The sequence below is a fragment of the Meriones unguiculatus genome, chromosome 9 (genome assembly GCF_030254825.1).
Source record: "Meriones unguiculatus strain TT.TT164.6M chromosome 9, Bangor_MerUng_6.1, whole genome shotgun sequence".
Taxonomy (NCBI): domain Eukaryota; kingdom Metazoa; phylum Chordata; class Mammalia; order Rodentia; family Muridae; genus Meriones; species Meriones unguiculatus.
In genome coordinates this window covers 106320822-106343822 of record NC_083357.1, presented here as the reverse complement: position 1 = coordinate 106343822, position 23001 = coordinate 106320822, and the positions used below count along the sequence as shown (strand labels likewise).

At 36.6% G+C, this 23001-nt stretch overlaps 1 pseudogene; it reads right to left on the bottom strand.

Moving 5' to 3' along the window:
• Positions 1–1208: 1208 nt before the first annotated feature.
• On the bottom strand, positions 1209–22137 carry LOC110566836 (glyceraldehyde-3-phosphate dehydrogenase-like; annotated as a pseudogene).
• Positions 22138–23001: the final 864 nt, after the last annotated feature.

The following is a 23001-nucleotide window of genomic DNA, read 5'->3' as shown; positions in this document are numbered from 1 at the left end:
TCAGACCTCGGACACCACCACTGCTAGTTCTAGAACTGACGCAGGATGTTCCAACGAGGGGTTAAGGCTTCTCATAATATTTCCTATAAGCCCACACCTGTTTGTCTATATCCCCCATTTTTATTCATTATCAGCCAGATAGAGCCAAGTAATTGTGGTAATGATACTTGCTTTTTTGCCCAATGCTGGAATGCTAGTAAATTTAGGTATGCCCTGGTTACTCGCATGCCTCACTGCGTGCCTGTGCCCATTGATGCCCCTCACCCTATGATTCTCTTCAGACAGAAAAGGGATCTTGGAACTACAGCCACCATTGTTACTACCATCTCATTGAAGGCTGTTGGAGCTACCACCAGGGCATCAGCCATGAGTCATACTGGGCAAACTGCTCAGACCCTGAATAATCATTTAGCCAATGTAGCTCATGCCTTAGTTGTACATAAAGGAATTAATGCTCAACTAAAAGGAAGCTTGATGGTGTTCAATCAGAGGATTGACCTCTTGCAGGAGCAAATTGATACCCTATGGCAAATCGCTCAACCTGGCTGTCAATGAAAGTTCTCTTTTTTTATTCGGTCTTTGTGTGGTTTAGGTATCAAGGTGACTGTGGCTTCATAGAATGGAGCACACTTTTCTTAGCTGCTTCCTGCTTGTTAGGGTCCTTGGGTTCCTTGAAGTCAGTCCAGTCCTCCTTTCAGGAGATCTCCAACTTCTTGTCTCACTGCATCAGCAGCAACCAGGAGCCACAGGGATGAAGTAGTAGCAGCTTTGTTCTCTCTTGGAGCTCCTTGAAACTTTGTTGGCTCTGGCATTTATTCTTTCTACAGAGTCCTCGTATTTAAATTGTCTGCAGCTGGCAAAGAGCTCCTCTCAGAGCCTACACCAGACAAATAGTTTACTGGTGTGAGATAACCAAAATCAGTCCCACATCTCACACCTGGGATTAAAACAAAAACATGTTTATATCCACAACAATTGAGAAAGGCATTTTTTTGGGGGGGTGAGTGTGGTGAACTTTATTGATGGTATTCAAGGCAGCAGTGTGCCCTGAGCCCCTCTCATTATTCTGGTCATCTATACTAGAAACTGTGACAGAGATGTTCAGTATCAGGGGCTGAGTTGAAACAGGCACTCCTCAAACCAAGGCTTGTCTCTTGTCCTTTCTGAGGTCGGTGGTCTAGAGCTTCTCACTCTTTAGAGGTCACTCTTTAGAGGGTGGTGAGGTCCACCACCCTGTTGCTATAACCATATTCATTGTCATACCAGAAATTGAGCTTTAGAAAGTTGTCATTGAGAAAAATGCCAAACATAGGAGCAAAGATGGAAGAGTGGGAAGAGTGCGAGTCATTGTTATTGTCAAAGGAGAGAACCTGGCCCAGGATGCCCTTTAGTGGTCCCCCAGATGCCTGCTTCTTGATGTCATCATACCTGACAGTTTCTCCAGGCTGCATGGCAGATCCACAAAAGACACAGGGGGTAGAAACATGCAAGGCCATGCCAGTGAGCTTCCTGTTCAGCTCTGGGATGACCTTGCCCACGGCCTTGGCAGCACCAGTGGATGCAGGTATGATGTTCTGAGCAGTCCCATGACCATGATGCCACAGCTTTCCAGAGGTACAATCCACAGTCTTCTGAGTAGAAGTAATATCATAGACAGTGGTGATGAGTCCTTCCAGGATTCCAATGGTGGTGTCTTGAGTGAACTTGGCAATGAGGGCTTAGCAGTTGGTGGTACAGGAATCATTACCGCCAATCTTGAAAGACTGGTCATATTTATTGTCGTTCACACCCTATACAAAGATGAGTACATTGGCAGAAGGTGCAGAGAGGATAACCATTTTGTCCCCATTCTTCAAGTGAGCCCTATCTTTCTCCATGGTGGATAATATACCAGTAGACTTCACAGCATGCTCATACCAGCATCACCCATTTGATGTTAGTGATATCTTGCTCCTGGAACATGATGATGGGCTTCCCTTTGATGATAAGCATTCCATTCTCAGTCTTGACTATGCCATTGAACTTGCCATGGGCTATACTGGAACATGTAGACGATGTAGTTGAGGTGAATGAAGGGGTCATCAATAGCAACAATCTCCACTTTCCCAGATGAGAAGTTAGCCTTGGTAATCAGGCCCCCAATATGGCCAAATTTGTTTATTCTTACCTTCAATATGGGTCTAAGGTACGTCGGTGGCACTTCACAAAAAGATGCAGCTGTCTCTGAAACAGGGAGGAACAGAGAGCCAGGGCATTTATTATAATTACTGAAAGGAAGAATTAACTAAGACTTTAGATTCAATGTGTACATGTTCCTATCATATTTGAGTTATTTAAGAAAAGGAAAGTAATAAATACACAAACAGGATTTTGTGTCTACTATATATCTATGATAATCAGGTAACGTATAAGGAAATTAAATAATCCACATATTAATCTAAACCATTCCTCTATTTCTTAAAACTTTTACCTAATTAATATATATGTAAAATGTAGACAGTCATGAGGATACAGACCTACATGCCAGCAATTCAAAAGACTGAGTTTGAGGGCTGACTTGCTTGTAATTTCAGTAACCTTAGAACGTGAGGCTGGAGATGGCTGCAGATTTTAGAATAGTCCACAGAGGATGTCTTTACATTTTATCAGTAAGATAATATGTGTTGCCTTGACAATATAAATTTCCTTTAATAGATGTTAGAAATAAATAAATAGTTTCAGTTTTAAAGGGAGATCTTTTCTCCAGAGAATAAATTGGAAAGTGATAGAGCAGAACATAAAATGTTCTCCCCTGACTTGCACACATTATCACATACATGTACACTTGCTTACACAGGTATGCATACTTTGAACAAACTTACTCTATATCCATACTGAAATAAGGTAAAATTTTACAATCTTTTTTACAGCTAATATCTCTTATTTGACGGAAGGGACAAAACAGATCCTTGAACTATTTCTATCATGTCCAAAGTTCTCTATACAAATCAATGTCCATCAGTGGTCAGATAACTATGAATATGTAAAAAGATTTAAGTCACTCATAATACATTCTATAATAAGATCATTTAATTTATGCATTAACTATAGCATCTTGGAAATTTAAGCTTAATCTATTTTGTACTTTTCAAACTATGAGTGACAGGAAAATTGCTTCATTTTTTTTATATAAAGTTCATTGCAAATAATCAGAAGATGTATTTTTGGAATTGTCAAGCTGACAAATCTGTTCTTTTTCTTTATTATTTTATTATTTATTCTCTCTATAGTTCTGGTATGTATCCTTAAATATCTAAGCACAGGCCTATAAGTTTCCTTAAATGAATGTGTCATAATTGCCATCATGAAGAATCTGAAGTAGATAGACATGGATGGGGAAGGAAGGAACATTGGAAGTGAGGTTCAAATGGCAGCAAAGAAAGAGATGAGGGAGTAATAGGGAGACATTTGAGAGATCACATGGAAACCCAATACAGTAGAATTTTTCCAAAATGCAAACACAAGTTAAGTATATATAAATGAAATTGCCAAATAACAGGGAGACAGAACTCCAACTGAACATCACCAATCATCAAATGAAGAAGGTTCCAGTAACAGGAATGGGTTACATCTAGTTAAGTAGTTGGCCAAATGGGCCCCATGAAAATAACAAAACAATGCAGGCTGTTACCAATGCTATTAATTGCTTGTCACAAAATGACCATTAGGCTCTATTGCTGAAGACAACTCATTGAAAACAGAGAAATCAATATTGTGTGTACCTATAGACTTAATCTTCATAGACTAGTGTTCATGGTATTGGGAGGTACTCAGGAAGCTACTAAAGGAGAAAGGTAAACAACAACTGAGCTACACACCCACTGATCTACAATGATGACACACCTGCAAGATATTCGAGTGTAATAGTAACACACAGCTTGTAGGAGTAACTAACCATGGTTTGGTTTGACTGGGCACAATGCTCATGCCATGAGAAGGATGTCATGCCTGCCCCTGCTTGTGTGGACGACACCCTGAAACTAGATAGGTCAGGGAACTGGGAGAAAACCAAATACGTCTCTTCTCATAAGGGAATGCAGAAAAAAAAATGACTCCTAAAAATTGTACTATAACTATAATTTAGTTTCCTGCTCAGCCATCATCAGAGGATCTTTCCTGCAGCAGATGGGAAGAAATACAGAGCCCCACAACTGGAAAATGTACAGAGAGTGATACACCTCGAAACACTCATTCCTAAACGGGGTGTCACCATCATATCCCTTCTCTCAGGTCTAAGGAAACATTGCAGAAAAGGAGAAGAAAAAAATTTAAGAGCCAAAGGAAATGGAAGATACCAAATAAATAATGTCCTGTAAACACAGCTGGACTGAAGCACATACACTCTCAGAAAGACTGCGTCAGGCTACGCAGGCCATGACTGTGTCCACTCTGCATGGGATCCCAATGCTGACAGCAGAAGTGGCCAGACGATCATGTTCTAATCTTAAAGCTACCTCCAATTGATAACTATATGTAAATGAAAATTAATTTTTTTCAATGGAGTTTAACTGGGATTAAAAACAATTTTTTTGTAGTTTTTTTATTTTTTTAAATTAATTACACTTTATTCACTTTGTATGCCCCCATAAGCTCCTCCCTCCTCCCCTCCCAGTCCCACCCTCCCATCCCCTTCTTCACATGCCCTTCCCCAAGTCCACTGATAGGGGAGGTCCTCCTCTCCTTCCTTCTGATCTTAGTCTATCAGATCTCATCAGGAGATCTGATGACTCCTTCTTCTTCTTCTTCTTCTTCTTCTTCTTCTTCTTCTTCTTCTTCTTCTTCTTCTTCTTCTTCTTCTTCTTCTTCTTCTTCTTCTCTCTTGTCATCTTCTGTGGCCTAGTAAGGCTGCTCCCCCCTCAGGGGGAGGTGAACAAAGAGCAGGCCAATCAGATTATGTCAGAGGAAGTCCCTCTTCCCATTACTATGTAACCCACTTGGACACTGAACTGCAATGGTCTACATCTGTTCAGGGGTTCTAGGTTATCTCCATGCCTGGTACTTGGTTGGAGTATGAGTCTCTGGGAAGACCCCTGTGTTCAAATTTCTGGTTCTGTTGCTCTCTTTGTGGAGTTACTGTCCTCTCCAGATCTTACTATTTCCCACTTCTTACATAAGATTCCATGCACTCTGCCCAGCAGATGACCATAAGTCTCAGCATCTGCTTTGATAGTCTGCAGGGCAGAGCCTTTTAGAGGCCCTCTGTAACAGGTTCCTAGGTTGTTTCCTGTTTTCTTCTTCTGGCTTTCAGAGGCCCTCCGTGGCAGGTTTCTAGCTTGTTTCCTGTTTTCTTCTTCTTCTGATGTCCTTCCTCTTTGCCTTTCGGGATGGGGAATTTTCGAATACAATAGATCCCAAACACAGTTTCACATCCCATCTCCCATCAACTTCCCTTTTCCCCAGATCCAGTTCCCCTCTTAAAGGCAGTCCCCATTCCCAGCAGTAGATGGCCAACACGGAAGTAATTAAACTCAGTGGCATCTTTAGAGAGGTTCTTTGTCACATAAGATTTAGTCAGGATATTTAATAATTAATTTATTCACATTTACTTTTTAAGGTCAGAGGGAAGGGAAGGAGCACCTCCTCTATAAGTGGACTGTGGGAGGTGCATGGGAGGAGATGAGGGAGGGAGGGTGAGATTGGGAGGGGAAGAGAGAGGGGGCTACAGCTGGGATACGAAGTGAATAAATTGTAATAAATAAAAATAAAATAATTAAAAATATAAATTGCAGGTATATGAGTATATATTATGGTTTCCTCTTTAGTGTTTTTATGGGGTACCAGCATATATGAATGTGTCTCCATCTCTATACATGCTTCTTGGTTCTTTGTTGTTCATTTCTTCTCTAGATTTTCTTAGTATGTTACTTATTATTATTATTATTACTATTATTATGTGATAATGAAATACAATGAAATAAAACATAAGATAAAAATAACACAGCAGAATTGAACAAAATAAACAGAAGGGAAAGAACTCAAGAAATGACCAAAGGATGAGGGGGAAACGCAAAAAATAAAACAGAAAACAAAAAAATAACTCCATTTGTTCACATACTGTTGGTTCCCATAAAAACACTAATCTCACAGCTGTAGTATACAGCCCAAAGGTACATTTGCTGCCTTCTCTTCCATAGCGTGTTTTGAGCTAAGAAGGAAGGGATTTGATGGAGACATCACAGTTAGGGCTGCGTTCCATCAGCTTCTGTATTGGCAACAACCTGGGTTGTTTGGGGTTTCCCACCGGACCACCTTAGCCAACAGCTCAGTTAGAGGTAACCCAGTCTCAGTATTGGAATTCCATTTAGTAACAAGAGATATCCTGTTGGCTCTCTGTCTCCTCATTATTTGGTGATTTTACTTAGGTCTCCTTTGTATATGTATATATTTTTAGAAAGGTTCTCCTGTTTTATGGTTTTATACTTCCCCTCAAATAACCCTGAACTTTAGCTGACTCTAGAGCATCCTCCCCTCTTTCTCACTCCTCTCTTCTTGATCCTTCTACTTCCTTAGACTGATGGTCCCTTGAGGTTCCTACATCCTACTTAGAAATTCCAAAAACACACTGAAATAACCTAAACATAAAAATGTGACCTTTCCTGTCACATATTGTTTATAGCCTGTCCTTGGGCAAAGAACACAAAAACTTATTATATTATTATTCTTCAGAAGCCTATGTGTTTTCTAATCAGAGACAGAGTTAGTGTTTAGATGGGAGAGGAGCTGAAGAAGGTTTTGGAGGAGTTGAGGAAAGGGAAGCCATAAATAGAATATATTGTATTAAAAAAGTGTTTTAAAGAAAAATTAAAACAATTGAACAAATGATGTTCTCAAATGACACTCTGAATAATATAAACAGAAAATGAGATAGGTAAAATGCTGATGTTTTAAAGAATCTGATTTGTAATCTAATTGAAATATTCTGAAATATAAAATAATCAATAATTTTATATAAAATATAAAATAATATATAATAATCAATAATCTATTTCTGTGTTTGAATTTGTTTTTTACCAATGCACATAAATTTTTGTCTGTGTAAATCGTGGTATGTATGGTGTATTTTGTGGTGTTAACTCTTATGTCTGGGCATGTACAACACACATTAGCATGCACAGGACCATACCATATACCTATAGGCCTGAAGTAACTGGATGAATACAGAGCATATGCATAAAACTGCATTTTGGCACTCTTCTGGAAAGTACAAGCCAAATTCTGTTATGTTCTGTGTCATGCCTAGTAAATGCAGAGTGTTTGAACAGAAGAATTTGTTCTTCCCACAGTTTCAAACTTCCAATGACATTTCACTGAAAATTTCAACAGTTAAGAATTTGAGAATGATAACTAAAAAAAAAAAAAAAAAAAAAAAGAAAAGAAACTAAGAAATAAGAAAACAGAAATAATAAGAGAACAAACTCCTTAAACCAACACAATCAAACATATAATCATCTTAATAAGACATGACAAGATAGTTTATAACTTCCATAAAATTGCATGAAAATTTGTCTGGACTTAGATAATCTCTTCACGTGCACTTGGATAAATGTATGTTGGCAGTGCTCTGCTGGTTGCCGTTCTTGCCTGAACTCGATAGCCATTGGAAGCTTGGCGCTAAAGGCAGAACTCCCTCCCTTCGGCGAGGTCCCCTGTTCTCTGCCTGACTTCATCTGGAGAGTACCCTTAGATAACAGATTCTCTTGCCCAAACTTGATATATGGCCTGTGAACCCACAGCTTGATGCTAGCAATCTCCCTCCTGTGCACATATATTAATCAAGCACTGATATTCTACTCTTATGATTGGAGCGTGCTGTAAAATGCAAATCAAGCATCATTGAAGTGCCTACTTTCAACCAGTTGTGTTCACCTATTTTTGGAGCCCCCTCCCAAATCACTCCCCTAGGCTTACATATTCTTTTTTCTCTGGAAGTAAAGTTGAACTAACAGTTAGCTGGTCCCAGGGTGTGTGATCCTTGTACAGTTCTCACCATTGGCAATTCTAGGCATGCTTTTGGTCTTCAGCCCCTCCTGACTTCATAGGCTACTGAGAGGCAGACCCCAGGCAGGAGGAGAACCACAAATATATATATATAATATAATACAAATTATATATATATATAATATAATATATACAAATATAATGATAATACAAATATATATTTGTATTATTAATAATTTTAATTATTTTTTATTTTTTATATTAATAACAATTTATTTACTTTGTATCCCAGCCATAGCCCCCTCTCTCATTTGCTCCCTATCCCACCCTCCCTCCCTCATCTTCCCCCATTCCCCTATCCAAGTCCACTGATAGGGGAGGTCCTCCTCCCCTTCCAACTGATCCTAGCTCATCAGGTCTCATCAGGACTGGCTGCATTGTCCTCCTCTGTTTTTAAGCATTATTTAATGATCTATTACCAACAGCTATTAATAAAATAGTATTTTGTTAAGTAAGAAATGAAGATACCCTAGATATTCTTCTAACTCATGTATACATTAAATATATATTGTGAAGTTTAAGGTTATTCATTAGAAGCATAGGAAATTTATTTCTCCACTTAGTAGCAGTTGACTCAAATATAAAATTAAGTGATGAACATAAACTAAGCTGACATTTAAATTATTTCAAATGTCTCAAATCCCTATAATCTTAAAGATAAGATTCAATGAGGATAACATCAGAAATAGCCAGTGGTCATAGAAAAATATCAACTCTACTCTCTAAAATATGGCTTAACATTTTTTTTACATAAAATGTGCATTCTAACTTTATATTATTTCTCTTATCCTATTGATAGAAAATTTAGTAAAATAAGACATATTTATGGTGTAGTGAGGCTTTCTATATGATCAAATGACTGAAAAAAAAAACTTTTAATGAACATATTTAAATGTTAGAAATGAACATGAATATATTCTTTGGAGTCATTTCAAATAGTCATGTTTCTACGGCTACTACAGTATTTCTGCTCTTTCTTCAGAATGATCCCTGAGAGTTATGTGGAAGAGGTGTATTGTAGATATATCTCTTGAAATGGTACTCTACAACTTTGCATTTTGGTAGGTTGTGCTTTTTTCTAGTGGTCTGTCTGCTGCAAAGAAAAGTATCCTGGATGAGAAATGAGGACTACACTTATTTTTAGGTATAAGAAATATGTTTATGATGTAATTAGGGTTCCTTCAAGTTTAATAAAGAGGTGTTTGTTGGTTCTTTTCCAAAATTGACTTCACATATTTCTGTAGGAATGTGGGTTGCTTTCTTCCTTTATTAGCATCATAGAGTGACTTTCATTTTGTCTGTTGTGCTTCATAATGACACACACACAAACATATGTATATCAAAATATTTACTTAGGTATTTTCTTCTTGCTTAGCTTTGGTTTGTTTGGTTTTCTTCATTTGTTTTAAAGAAAAGGAAAGACTTATTTGAGTTCATGGTTTGACCGTACAGTTCATTATGGCGCAGAGGGCATGATAGCAGCAAAGTTATGCAACTGGCCACATTGCATTCCTAGTAATAATACAGAAAATTCAATATTGATACTCTATTGTCCTCTTTTTTTGTTGAGTTTTGCTCTCCAACCTATAGAATAGAAAGACACACTAGGATGTATCATTAAAATTTCTTATGTATTGACTGCTCAATTCTAAATATGAATATTTTATTTTGGTATTTAAGGTTATTATTAATCAGGAAGATGAATTAAGAATATAAACATTGTAGTAGAATTTTCTATTAAAATGCCCTCAATTAAAATTAGTATAAGAATTAGATATTTTCTAGTGCTGTATTCTGAAGAAATTTTTTCTAATATATAGTTGATATATCCTATAGTGCGTATCTTCTATTTTTATTGGTCTTTAAAAAGAATTTGTTATATACAAATACATATTCTTGCTGTCAAGCCAATATTATAAATAATTAAACTTTTTACTTAATTCCTGTGCCATATGATGTTTTTATAGTTTTCATTTAAATACTATACAGGAAAATCACTATTCAACATACAATAAAATTTGGTATTTAAAATGTTCAAGAAAAAGTTGTTGTTTTTTTTTTTTTTTTTTCAATGCAGTTTATTCAGGAACCTTGAACAATCCTCGGACCCTGGGGAAAGCCAGCCCACAGCTTAAATAGCCTCTGGGTAGCCAACCCAGGTGTGCCATGTGGGCAATGCAGATAGGTCCACATACATGGAAGCAAGCCAGATCCTCAGCCTCAAGAAAAAGTTTTATGTTTTCACATTTTTAGACTATGAAAACAATGAAGCTGAGGGAGGCATAGAAGGGTAGAGAGAGAGGAGGGAGAGAAAACTTACCAAGTGTATGTGATGCCTTTGACAATTGCATCCACTTTGAAATAAAACCATGAGATTTGCAGACATCCTCAATTACTGAGCTCATATTCAAACCACAATTTGTATAATCACATCATTACAGTGTCTTAAAGGAAGTATTTTGTAACAGCTCACAAAAGCTAATTGCACAATCTCCTTAGGCTGGGACCTGATTCAGTGCTTAAAGTGCTTACTATGAAAGTTTGGAGATACAAGTTTGATCAGTAAAAGTAACTTTTATTCTCCTATTGTAATTTTTGACTTGGAGGCTTACAGCCCCATCTGCTAACCAAGGCCTAGTCCTGAAAGAGTTTAGCCTTCATACAATCTAATCTAGGCCTCAAATGTTTTCAGGCTTTGGGACTTACTGCTGAATAAACTCACTCTTGTTCTTTCTGATCTCTGGATGCCTGGCTCAGCTCAGCTCTTCTGGCTCAAACTTCTTTCCAAGTTAACTGATTCAACCTGGCTTCCTCTGACTGAATTGCTGAGTTTATCCTCAAATTAACTCTAGTAATCTGTTCAGATATTCTGGGTCCCTCTCATTCTGTAGCTCATTCTGTGGAGGAAGGGAGGGAATGGGATGGGAGGAGGAAGGGAACCACAGGGGGGATGCAAAGTGAATAAAGTATAATTAATAAATAATTAAAAAATGGCAGTGTTGACTATATAAATCCCCCAAAATATAAAAGTAAATAAATCTTTAAAACTGTGAACTTCACCTTTATAATAAGTTAATAACAATTTCTAGGTCAAATTTTCATCATACCTGTTAATATTCTTCAAGCTAAATAAATGAAAAAAGATTAATTAAATTTTTATTGTTATATTAATTACAGTTTATTTATTTTTTTATCCAAGCTGTAGACCTCTTCCTCATTCCCTCCCAATTCCATACTCCCGCTTTCATCTTCTCCCATGCCCTTCTCCAAGTCCACTGATAGGGGAGGTTCTCCTCCCCTTCCATCTGATCCTAGCTTTTCAGGTCTCATCAGGGCTGGCTGCATTGTCTTCCTCTGTGGTCTGGTAAGGCTGGTCCCTTTTCAGGGATTGGTGATTAAAGAGCCAGCCACTGAGTTCATGTCAGAGACAGTCCCTGTTCCCCTTACAAAAAATTAAAAGTATATATAAAAGGGATAAATTATAGACTTTTATTCAGTTTAAATATATTGTGTTTTATGTTATTTCTGGAGTTATATCTTATTCAGCACACACACACACACAAATTTTTTCTTAGAATAATATTATTTTAGCCTGTACTTTAAATACTGTTGGAAAAATGCAAAGGGGGGAACAAAAGATTTTTCTTAAATAACATTGCAATTTTAGCCTAAAAAAATTATAAAATATTGTTAACTGCATCTCTAAGTAGACAAAAGCAATGTGATTTGATTGTTATTGATTAAGCTAAGTAAATTAAACCCAGCATGGTAGAGAACCTGTTCTTGTTACTAAAGAATAAAATTAATGAATTACTTTACTGACTTTTTTCTTTTGAATTGGCTCATTTAAATGAAAGTATAAACAAGATTAGAGTATAAGAGGAAGATCATTAAAAATTTTTGTTCCCTGACACTGAGAATTAAAGCCACAAAGTTCACCACGTTTTAGGAATACAGCTAATTTTGAAACCTTAAAAATAGCTTCTAGAATTACACATCTCTTTAAGACACCTAGATATACTTGGGGTTGGCCTGAACACATTCTTAATAAACTCTGAATTTCTTAAAAGATATCGGTGTGGTTAAGGAAATAAATCCAAGAATTGCTTCTTTCTCTTGAAGTTTTCATATATAATTCCTGGATGCACAATGAATCTTTGAGATGTTAGGCTACTTTTGTTCTAAAACCATTCCTACTGTCTCTGAGGTAAAAGGACCATGAACCCCAGTGGGGTTTCATAGCATTGAATTTTTGGTGATAGTGTGAGAATTTATACTTATGGCTAAGCCTAGAGCAATGCTTCCTTATGTAGCATGCATTAGATTAGATCTCTAATACCTAATATAGATATTTTTTTTCTAGTTGCTCTGTGGTTGTGCCAGGCTCATGTTGTTTTTGGCTGGGGTATGAACTAACTCTAGGAGTTTCCAGTACTTAAAGAATTATCTTGTAGAGAGTTTTCCATCAGTAAGGTATGTGCTTGAATATCTCTTCTTGATCTGCATTCATTAGTCCAATGCCTACCCTTAAGACACCTTTTATAAACCCTGGAAGGCCAAGGTCTTTTAAAGAAGTTTGAAGGAATACCCTTTCTACAATCACTATTCAAATGACCTCAACTCCCACAGTCAAAACAACAGACATTTTTATGTCAAGGATTATTGGCCATTGCTTGTTCAGTTTCGGGTCATTGGGATCAATATCAGCAGTAGTTCTACTGATGAAACTTTTAAAGGTCTAAGAACTTTTTTACACTCTGTATTTCATTTTTGAAAACTGAAGTTTCAATTAATACCATTCTCATATCTAACTCTGATATTGCCCTGTATATAGCTAATGATAATAAAATTCTCTCAGGGGTTGACATAATCTTGTGAATGACAAACACTTCGTTTTTTTTATCCTTCCACTTTATGCTAAACTGTTAAAGCCACTAAAGTACATTGTATGATAATAGAGTCATCAAATTGCATCTCCTTTCATAAATTAGCATATCGGATTTGGCTACGAAGAAACACCATAATCACAACAACTGTTATAAAGGAAAGAACTTAATTGGAGTTTGCTTATAGTTTAGGTGTTTAGTCCATTGTCAGTATGGTGGCACATAGACAGACATGGTGCAGGAAAGGAGCTCAAAGTTTGCCTAGCATTTTTAAAGAGGGTTATAGTCTTTCTTAACTGGACTATTACCAGAGCATTCCTGAAACTATTGAATTTTCCTAACATACTAATACACAAGTCTATCAGTAATTAAAATCTATTAGTGCTTTTCAAAGTTAATTATGGAATGCTTAATCAGTTTGAGTTTTATTTACGGTGCAGTCTAGATTACATTACAGATAGGCATTCTGTTTAATTACCTATATTTACAGCATGATCTACTATTCAAAGGAAAGCTTTCACTTGCAGCCAGCTTTTATGCATTAAATAACAGTTAATTGAACCTTGAGTGGTTACTTACATAATGTAAATGGAAATGTTAGAAGAAAACTTACCCATAATTTTTTTTATTACAGTGAAGGATTTCAGACATTAGTAGTAGTGAATTTATAGGAGAGATTAATAACTTGTTGGTTTATAGGATTTTTACCTGATATGAAATGATAATTACTATCTTAAACATCTATGAAATGTCATTTTGTGTACAGATAAATATGCACAATTTCATATACTATTTTTAGAGCTTAAAGTAAGTCCATGTGGATTTCCAATTTGTATTCATTTTATTTCATAGCTTATATTATGATCTTTTCCTAATCATACATGAACTATGAATAATTTTTCCCAGCTCTCATAGGATGGCTGCTTTGTGTGTATGAAGCATAAGTTTTCTTCAAGCAAAGAGAAAAAGAAACAATGTCCAAGAGCATAATGCAGAGAACAAAAAGTAAAATATTTACTATTAACAAATCTAGGAAAGTTGAATTTACTCTTTGGACCTCATGCAGCAAGAACTGTGTTCATGAGAGTGAGTAAATGCAGAATGTTGCATATAATTAATTTCACACAATGTGAAAAAATAATAGTTGCTGTCTTCCAATGTTAAGAAATGCATAATTTTAACAGTAATGATATCTATTATAAACATAATCTAAAGACAGTGTGCTCTTCATTTAGTGTGTTTAATATTTACCGTATCTCACAATATGCATACCTGCCTTTATATTTTCTAGGGTAAATAGTAAATTTTGCTTTGTAAATAATTCAAATATTTCAAACATTATGTCTTGATATTTCATCCTTGATATAATACAGTATCACAGTTACTATGACTACCAAGACTCTGTGCCACTTTACTTTTTTCCACAGATAAAAAGAGAAATGAATTGAACTCAAGAGTTTTCACCATATGCTGTCTTCTGATTCATTCAATCTGCCTCATTATAAGAATATTTTCTCCACTGACTGACATGAAAACCTCAACTAAAAATATCTTCTAATGACTTAGCTTTCACTCAAGAAAATAAAATGCTTCCTTAAAAATTTCTGACAATATTTCCTTCCCACATTAAGTGAAAAGATGTAAAACTACATTCTGTCATTTGTTCTCAATATTGCTTTTCTGTAGACCTAGTCTAACTCCAGAGTCATTATGTTTTCAACTAGTGAATTCTCCACAACAGTCATATTTCTTGAGCTTTAATTCCATTCACAGTGTCCTTATCTTTTCTTTTTCTTCTTTTTTTTTTTTTTTTTTGGAAGTTTCCTCTGTGTTAAACATCCACTTGCCAAAATCATATAGCTCTATCTCGCATCCTATTGACTTTGAGTATTGTGATGGTGATTTCACTTGCAGCTGTTGGGAATACAGCTTAATTTGCTCATGAAAATCATACTTACCTGTTTTTGTTTATCTTATTTATTTAGTTATTTTTATACTGAGTAGATACATTAGTCTTTCAAGAGGCATAACTCCATACATCAGTGGTACTCAACCTGTGGGCAGACCCTTTGGCAAGCCTCTATTACCAAAAATATTTACAATTTATAACACAAGCAAAATTACAGTACCAATGAAAATAATAATTTTATGACTGTGGATCACCATAACATGAGGAACCAAATTGAATCATCATAGAATTAGGAAGTTAGAAAACTATTGTCATACATGAATTCCCATTCTTGTTCTGGCTGAATGAAAGATGTCTTGCCTGCTTGAAGATCCAGCATAATTTGCTTTTCTGTGTGTGTTTGTTTTTGTTTTTGTTTTTGATTTTTGGTTGCTTTGGGGTAGACTCTATTTAACATGTATTCTCCAGGATCACATGTATTAAAAAAAATAACTGATACTTTTTAAAATTTTTAATGAATTTCATCTCCATATCTTATCTTCACAGATTGACTCAATTTTAAATGTCATTATTTCTTTTTAGTTTATTTTTATTTTCCTTTTTTACTTATTTACATGTCAAGGGCACCTCTTACTTCCTCTCCTCCCATCCACCTTTCACCCTTCCCTCTTCTCCTCACCTTTTCCCCCCTTCTCTGTACCAGCCTTCCCTAGCACATCAAATCACATCAGGACTGAGTATAACTTCATCCCCTGATACCAGGCAAGGCAGCCCTGCCGAGGGGAAGTGATCCAAAAGCAGGTGATAGAGTCCATGTTAGAAACAGCACCTCCCCCCTCTCAAGGCAACTCATATGAAGACCAAGGAGGCCAACAGCTACATGTGTGCAGGGGTCCTAGATCCAGACCGTGCATGTTCCTTAGTTGATGTCTCAGTCTCTGCAAGGATCCATGGGATTGGTTTAGTTGTCTCTTTTGTTCTTCTTGTGAGTTTCCTGTCCCCTCCAGGTCCTTCCATCTTTCCCCCAACACTTCCACAGGAACCCTAAAGCTTCGCCCCGTGCTTGGCTGCAAGTCCAGACCCTCTGCTGGCTGGAGCTCCCAGACTACAGACAAGTCATGCTCCTGTCTGCAAACATAGCACAGTATCCTTAGTGTCAGGGGCTGGCGCTTTCCTGTGCGGTGGGTCTCAAGTCGGGGCCAATTATTGGTTGGACTTTCCCTCAATCTTTGTTCCCACTTCATCCCTGAACTTCGTGTAGACAGGATAATTTTTGGAACACAGGTTTTTGTTGGTGGGTTGCTGTTCCTCTCCTTCTACCAGTCCTGCCAGGCTAGAAGGTGGTCACTTCAGTCTTTATGTCTCCCCTCCTCCAACTGGAGTCTCAGCTAGATAGTCACACCCATTTCCTTGCAGGAGCCTACCCTGTGGCAGGCCTCCACCTTGATGAAGAAATGGTCCCTCTCAGGTTCCCTTCTTGTTCCTAGCCTTCTCACCACCCCTTCTCCAACTTCCTACCTGATTCCCACCCTTATTTCCTTCCCATTCCCTGCCCAGTTCCCTCTCTTCAGCCACTTCTGCTCTCTATTCTATTTCCTCTTCTGAGTGTAATTCCAACCCCTCTCCCTTGGGCTCTCCGTGTTACTTAGCTTCTTTGGGTCTGTGTTTGTAGTATGGTTATATGGTACTATAGATCTAATATCTATTTATAAGTGAGTACATACCATTTGTAACTTTCTAGTTAACCTCAATTTGGATGATATTTTCTAGTCCCATCCATTTTGCTTTTATTCCATATTTCAGCTTTTTAGTAATACTGGCTTTTATACATGTGTTATTTCTCAATAAAACCTGTGACTTTTTCTGAAAAATTTTGATAATACATTTAATAAATACTGTATAAATTTCCACATCAAAATCTATTTTATTATGAAAGAAATGAGACTTTTCTCAGGAATTTGGATTCTCAACAGTTACCTTAAAGTGATTAAATAATTATTTTGAAATTCATAATCAATGTGTACTCTGCATAAAGATGACATTACAGTAGAAATCCCTCCCAATGTAATTTTTCATGGAAATGTTGCCTTTCTGTTGATGCTCATAGCACATTGCCACTGTCAAGTATAATAAACTCTAATTTGAAAGTCACTTATTGAGGAAGGTTAGGGAATATGGCAATTTGACAGAAGTTCTGGTAGTCCTTAATCCACAATGAAGAAAATGCCAAAAAGTATACATGGTTGATGATTCTCAGAACACTAGTCTTATACTATCTTAGTAAATATATAATAAATCACACATAAAGAGTATATATAAAGCCCAGCTGGGTTTACACTGTGGATATTTGGATTTATGTATGAAGGGTTTTTTGTTTATTTGTTTGTTTTGATTTTTAAATGCTCAGGTTATTCTCTTTTGGAACACTTAGCATTTAATGTTCTTTAAGTGACTATTTTTCTATCAACTATATTCAATTATTTTACTTGATTCTATATTTGTACTTGTAACATAAAAATTAAAAGAAAATAGTAAAGACAGCAATGTCCAATATAATCGCCAAAAGAAACCTAGTGCACTGGAAGATTCATGGACTCTACAAGAGTCACCGTAGTAAAAACATGTAGTATTGTGGGACAAGGAACCCGAACTAGCCATCTCCTGTAACCAGGGCAGGCCTCAAGTGGACAGATTGGAAAACCCACCTCGCCATAAAACCTCTCACCTACAGTTCGCCCTACTTGAGGAGTGTTCTGGAACCAGAGCATAGCCTATCATAATAATAATTAGAGAGACCAAAGGGACTTCATTCGGCAACTGATTGAGCAGATGCAGAGTCCCACAGCCAAACGCAAGTTCTGGAATCCTTAGGAGGACAGAGAAGAAGGATCTGAGGAACCAGTGGAGTCAGGGACACCAAAAGAACAAGGCCCAGAGATTCAATCAATTGATAGTTACTCATTGGGAATCACAGAAATCAGGGAGTCTATAGGGGTCTAACCTAGCCCTTTTACATATATGTTGTGGCTGAGTAGGTTGGTGTTCTTACTATGGGATTTCTAAAGTTGAGAGCAGGGACTGTCTCTGACACTTTTGCTGCTTGTGGGGCCCTTCTCTTACTGGGATGCCTTTTTCAGCCTTGATGAGATGGTTTATTCCTGCTTTAATTGAAGCTTTTATACAGTATTTGGTTGATGTCCTTGGAATGTCTGCTTTTTACTGAGGGGAGGCATAGGGTTGGATCTAGGGAAATTCAAAGTTCAGGAGGCTGAGAAAAGACTGGGGAGAAGGGAAGGTGAGAAAACAGCAGTTGGGATGTAATATATGAGAGCAGAATTTAAAAATAAAACCATATAATTCATAGTATGTTATTATTAAAATAATTTTGAGAATTATCTTCAGTTCTGCATAAGATGTCTTAGAGATTGAGCATAATTATTCTGGTGAGAGTAACAAACTGAACTCTCTCAATGGGACAGGGCAGTTTTGAGAAATTCTGCCCTGAAAGAATACATGAATGAATTACCTTGACAACAAGGTCAAATGCACCCCAGCACAGAGAGATAAACAGATTCATAAATGATAACTTGGTTAATAAATATAAATGTTCCAATAAAGCACAAGTCAAACTCAAAAAATAAACATATATTTAGTATGGTTAAATTCAAAATATAATATCCAGGCTATGTCAAGTCAAAAAAAATATTGAATAGTATGCTTTTTAATCTTGACACTAACCATGAATAACTGAGGTATATAAAAGCACTTCAAAAATAGAAAAAGCATTATAATGCTACAAACTATAATTCATAAAGTTATGACCGTCTTCATAATGCAAAAAAATAGCCGTAAGAGAACTTTCAAAAGAACTAAAATAGGGCACTAAGAAAATATAAGAAATATAAATAAATCAACAAAATAATTAACCTTTTCAAAAATAAGAGATACACAAAAGATTGACTCAAAACAGACATATCCATAATCATTTTTACTGAAGTAATAAATAAAAATTAATTTTCAAGTGTATCTAGATATTGAATACACACACATACACCAACCCTGAAAAATATTTCAATCAATCAAACCAATACTTTAAGCAAAATAAGAAATTAATTATATGATGGAAGCATCTTGCTAATCAATAATGTGAAAACCAATATTATATGCCAAAAACTCAGAACAAAAAGAAACCGAAACATAGTCATGAAGTTTACATAAAGGGAAGGCAGAAATATATATATATCCTTTTAAAATCTATGCAAAGTGCAATTATCAGAAAGAAAACATATACATTATATACAGTAAAACAAGAATGAGGCCAAAATGAGTGAATTAAATACATAATTTTCAAAACTAAAAAATAATTAACATCATAGAAATTGTTCATAAATTGCTCTGTCAAACCTCATAAATTTGTTATAATATATAAAATTTTTCCAAAGTGTTGATTGAAATTTGCTCTGATCAGAATAAGCCATGCCTTAAAGGTGTTAAGAAGGTTGTCAACTAGAAATATTAATGGGTCATATTAAAGGCAAAGCCTACTACCACTTGGTACCTGACACAATACTCTAGTTTTCTCCCTTTGGTTTTTCTCATTATTTATTTTCTTTGAAGAAAAATTATAAATAATGATTTTCTTTTAAAGACAGAAAAATTTTTATTTTCCTCAAAGAACAATTACTCTGGTGTTATTTCAATTTTGTTAATAGCCATGATTTGTACATTTTTGTATATTTGCTCTTCAACATTATTTCCTTCAACCTGTCTGAGGGTAGATATACCGCATGTCTTAGTCATAGTTCTGCTGCTGTGAGGAGATGGCAAGAACGGGGCAATTCCAACAAAACAAAGAATACATCTGGGGTTTGCCTAGTGCTTCACACTTAGTATATTATCATGACAGGAAGCACGGGAGAGAAAGCTTAGTGGGAAGGAGGCAGGCCTGGTGCTGGAGAACTAGCCAAGAGTTACATCCTGAACCCTTCAGGCCTAAAGAAAAAAAAAGGGGGGAAATGCTGGCTCAGGATGAGACTTTTTAAAATATCAAAGTGCACCCCATTCCCACCCCCACCTCCACCCCACAGTGACACATTTCCTCTTGTAAGGGCACATTTCCTAATCCTATGAAAAAACTCCCAGTACATGGTGAACGAGCATTCAAATATCTGAGCCTATGTGGGCCTTCTTATTCAAACCACAACAGTATACTTGAAAAATATCCTCCTCCTCCTCTTTCCTTCTCCTTCTTTTGTTTTTCAGGACAGAGTCTCTCTGTGTAGTCTTGGCTGTCTTGGACTTGCTTTGTAAACCAGGCTGGTCTTGAACTCACAAAGATCTACCAGTTTTCTTTTTTAAGTAAAGCTCATTACTTAATTTTTATAGAAAATATAATCTAGTCATTAATTAAAAGCACTACTTTATAATTCCAGAGGGCTGAATTTTACCCTAGTAAAGAATATTAAACTTAAGTGGCTTCAATACTACTACTGTAATGTAAACGATATATTATTTGCTAACTTAATGAACATCTTCTGTTAAGGAATAAAATAAAATTCATGTTCCTTTCTATTAAACTGTACTAAATAAATTTCTTCATCCAATTTGGTGATGTTAGGAGTTCTGAATCTTAGTTAAACTCATAACAGGGCAAAATATACTTTTAGTGAAATAGTGCAGAACACATTAAAGAAAAGAAATTGTCAAAAATCAAACTTCCCCAAGCAGACTGCCTTGCTAGATGCACAGGAAAACCGGAAACATTACACAACATAGAATGGCCAAGTCCCCATTATCCAATACATGAAAAAAATAAACATTTTTAAAAAACCATGTATAAATCACATATGAAAACCTATGAAGAGTTAATGCTTATATTCAAAGGAACTGTATGCCTCTTGGCAGATTTTCTGAGATAGTTTTTTTTTTTTCTTTTTAAAACCTTAACAAATATTGAAATTGACATATAATACAGTAAACTAAAGACTGAACGATACTAGAATGAATTTATACTTAATGAAATATATACTAAAGTATTGCCAAATGATGCTTTTGGTATTTTGATTAAAGATGTTTTTGTAAGAATTCAGACATGTGAACTATTTTTTAAGTAGAGACAATATTATCATTTTAGCAACTTATCATTCCTTCTGGTTCTGGCATACAGCATTTAATTTTATTCCAGTACTGATTGCATCATTATGTAATTATCATAATAATTCTAGGAATTGATCATTGTATCATATGCCTAACATTTCCATTCTTCTAGAGACAAAAACATTACAAGTTTAGATCAGCGTGTGAGCTACATAAAAAGTAATTATGTAAAATAGTAATAAAGTCTTTTTTTAAAGAAAAAAAACCTTGAAGAGTAGAAATAAGTAGGCTTTTTATAGATAACTGTTTATCTTTCCATTTTGTTCATTTCTCTTTCCCGTTATAATAAGGATATAATTAGTCTTATTCCCCTGCTGTAGTTATGGTAAGAGATGAAGAAGCTCTTCTCTGCATTTTAAGTCCCAGCATTGAATATTCAGAGAATAAAAAGTTAAAAGAAATACTCTAATGTAAATGTATCTGTTATCGCCAGATGTAATTGTTTTAGAGGCTTACTGCTAAATAACTGGCCCTTTGCTAGTCCTTTCTGAACTTTCAATGGCTGTTTTGAGCTGTTCTGCCTCACAACTCCTCTCTAAGCTGACAGATTCAAAGTGGCTTCTCTTGCTTCTCACTGAATTGCTCTGCTTGGAAAAGCTGTCTCTCAGCCCACGAACTGAACTGAACAGACTCAAATGCACTGTACCTCACTGTTTCCCAGCTTACTGAACTCTATCCACGCACTTTTCACTTAAGTCACCTGTCCTTCCTCTCTGTGTTCTCCTGAGAGTTGGGCATATCCTATCTCTGACTCGTTCTATCAGATCGTTCTCTGGTTTGTCACTTTTTGTCTGTGTTGAAGTAGAAGGAAATTTAGGTAGCCTGCCCTTAGGGACCTAGCGATTACTTCCATCATTAGCTGCCCACACCAGGTGTAGCAGGTGAACGCAGCCAGATGAAAGGACCTCCTGCTCTCTCTGTTCACAGTGCCCTCCCTCTTCCTTTCTGTTCTCTGCAACTCCCTCTCCCCAATCTCTTCTCTGTCCTCATTGATCCATTCTCATCCATCTGCCTGCCTATATGTTCACGAGGCTTCCCCTACCCCCTCCCAGGCCCTCCCTCCTCTCTCTTCCCCAGTAAACCTCCTTAAACCAGATCTGTTGCATGGTATAATTCCGCAGGGAGCTTACCTTGGCACTGGCCCGCCATGTCCGCTCCGACTTTGCAGCGTCGTTCTATTTCATAACATTCGGTGTTGTGACCTCTGAGGGCTCTCTGGTGTCTCTGCATAGGGGGATCCGTTTTACTAGTACACCCACCTGCACTGTTTGCGTTCTGGTCCACCCATAGCTACTTAACCCAACCCCTGCAGATGGTGAGTTCTCCCTCTTAACAGCTTAAATGCTCCTCTGAGTCTGGCCATTTTCCATTAGGCTTCATGTTTACAGTACTTTTTTTTTTTTTTTTTCCCTCACCCTCTTGGCTTCTCAAATATTTTGGTTACAGGAAAATCACGTCTGCTACTCGTGCTCCTAGCAGTGGTCCCTGTCTGAATAAATGATGATTTAGTAGTACAGATCCTGACTTTTTTTCAGTTTGGTCACCCCTGGGTTGCTTGGACCACAGCAACTTGTGCTTGAGACTTATCAGTACGTCATCCATCAGAACTGCCTCCTGCTACACCTAGCTTCTAAATAAATTTATCGAATCTGACCTCAATATATTGCCTAAGCAAAGAGGAGAACAACAACAACAAAATTATCGTTTCTTTCTTTCTTTTCTTTTTTTTTTTTTTTTTTTTTGGCTTCAAACCCTGTTGCTTTCTGACAAGTCTCCTTCCCCACACTGAAGCTGCAACAGTGCAGGGCCAGGTGGGACCAGAGACTGCAATGCACACACACACACACCTTTTCTGCTGAAAGCAGCTGCTCTCAAGGCCACTTCTGACATATGCTCGCATCATTTGTCTGTAAATTGGATTCCACATTCTAGCTAGAGTCTGACTTCTCCACATGGCTCTGGCATTGGGCCTGCCCGCATGAACCTGCCTGATCCTTCCCTCCTGTAGCCAGC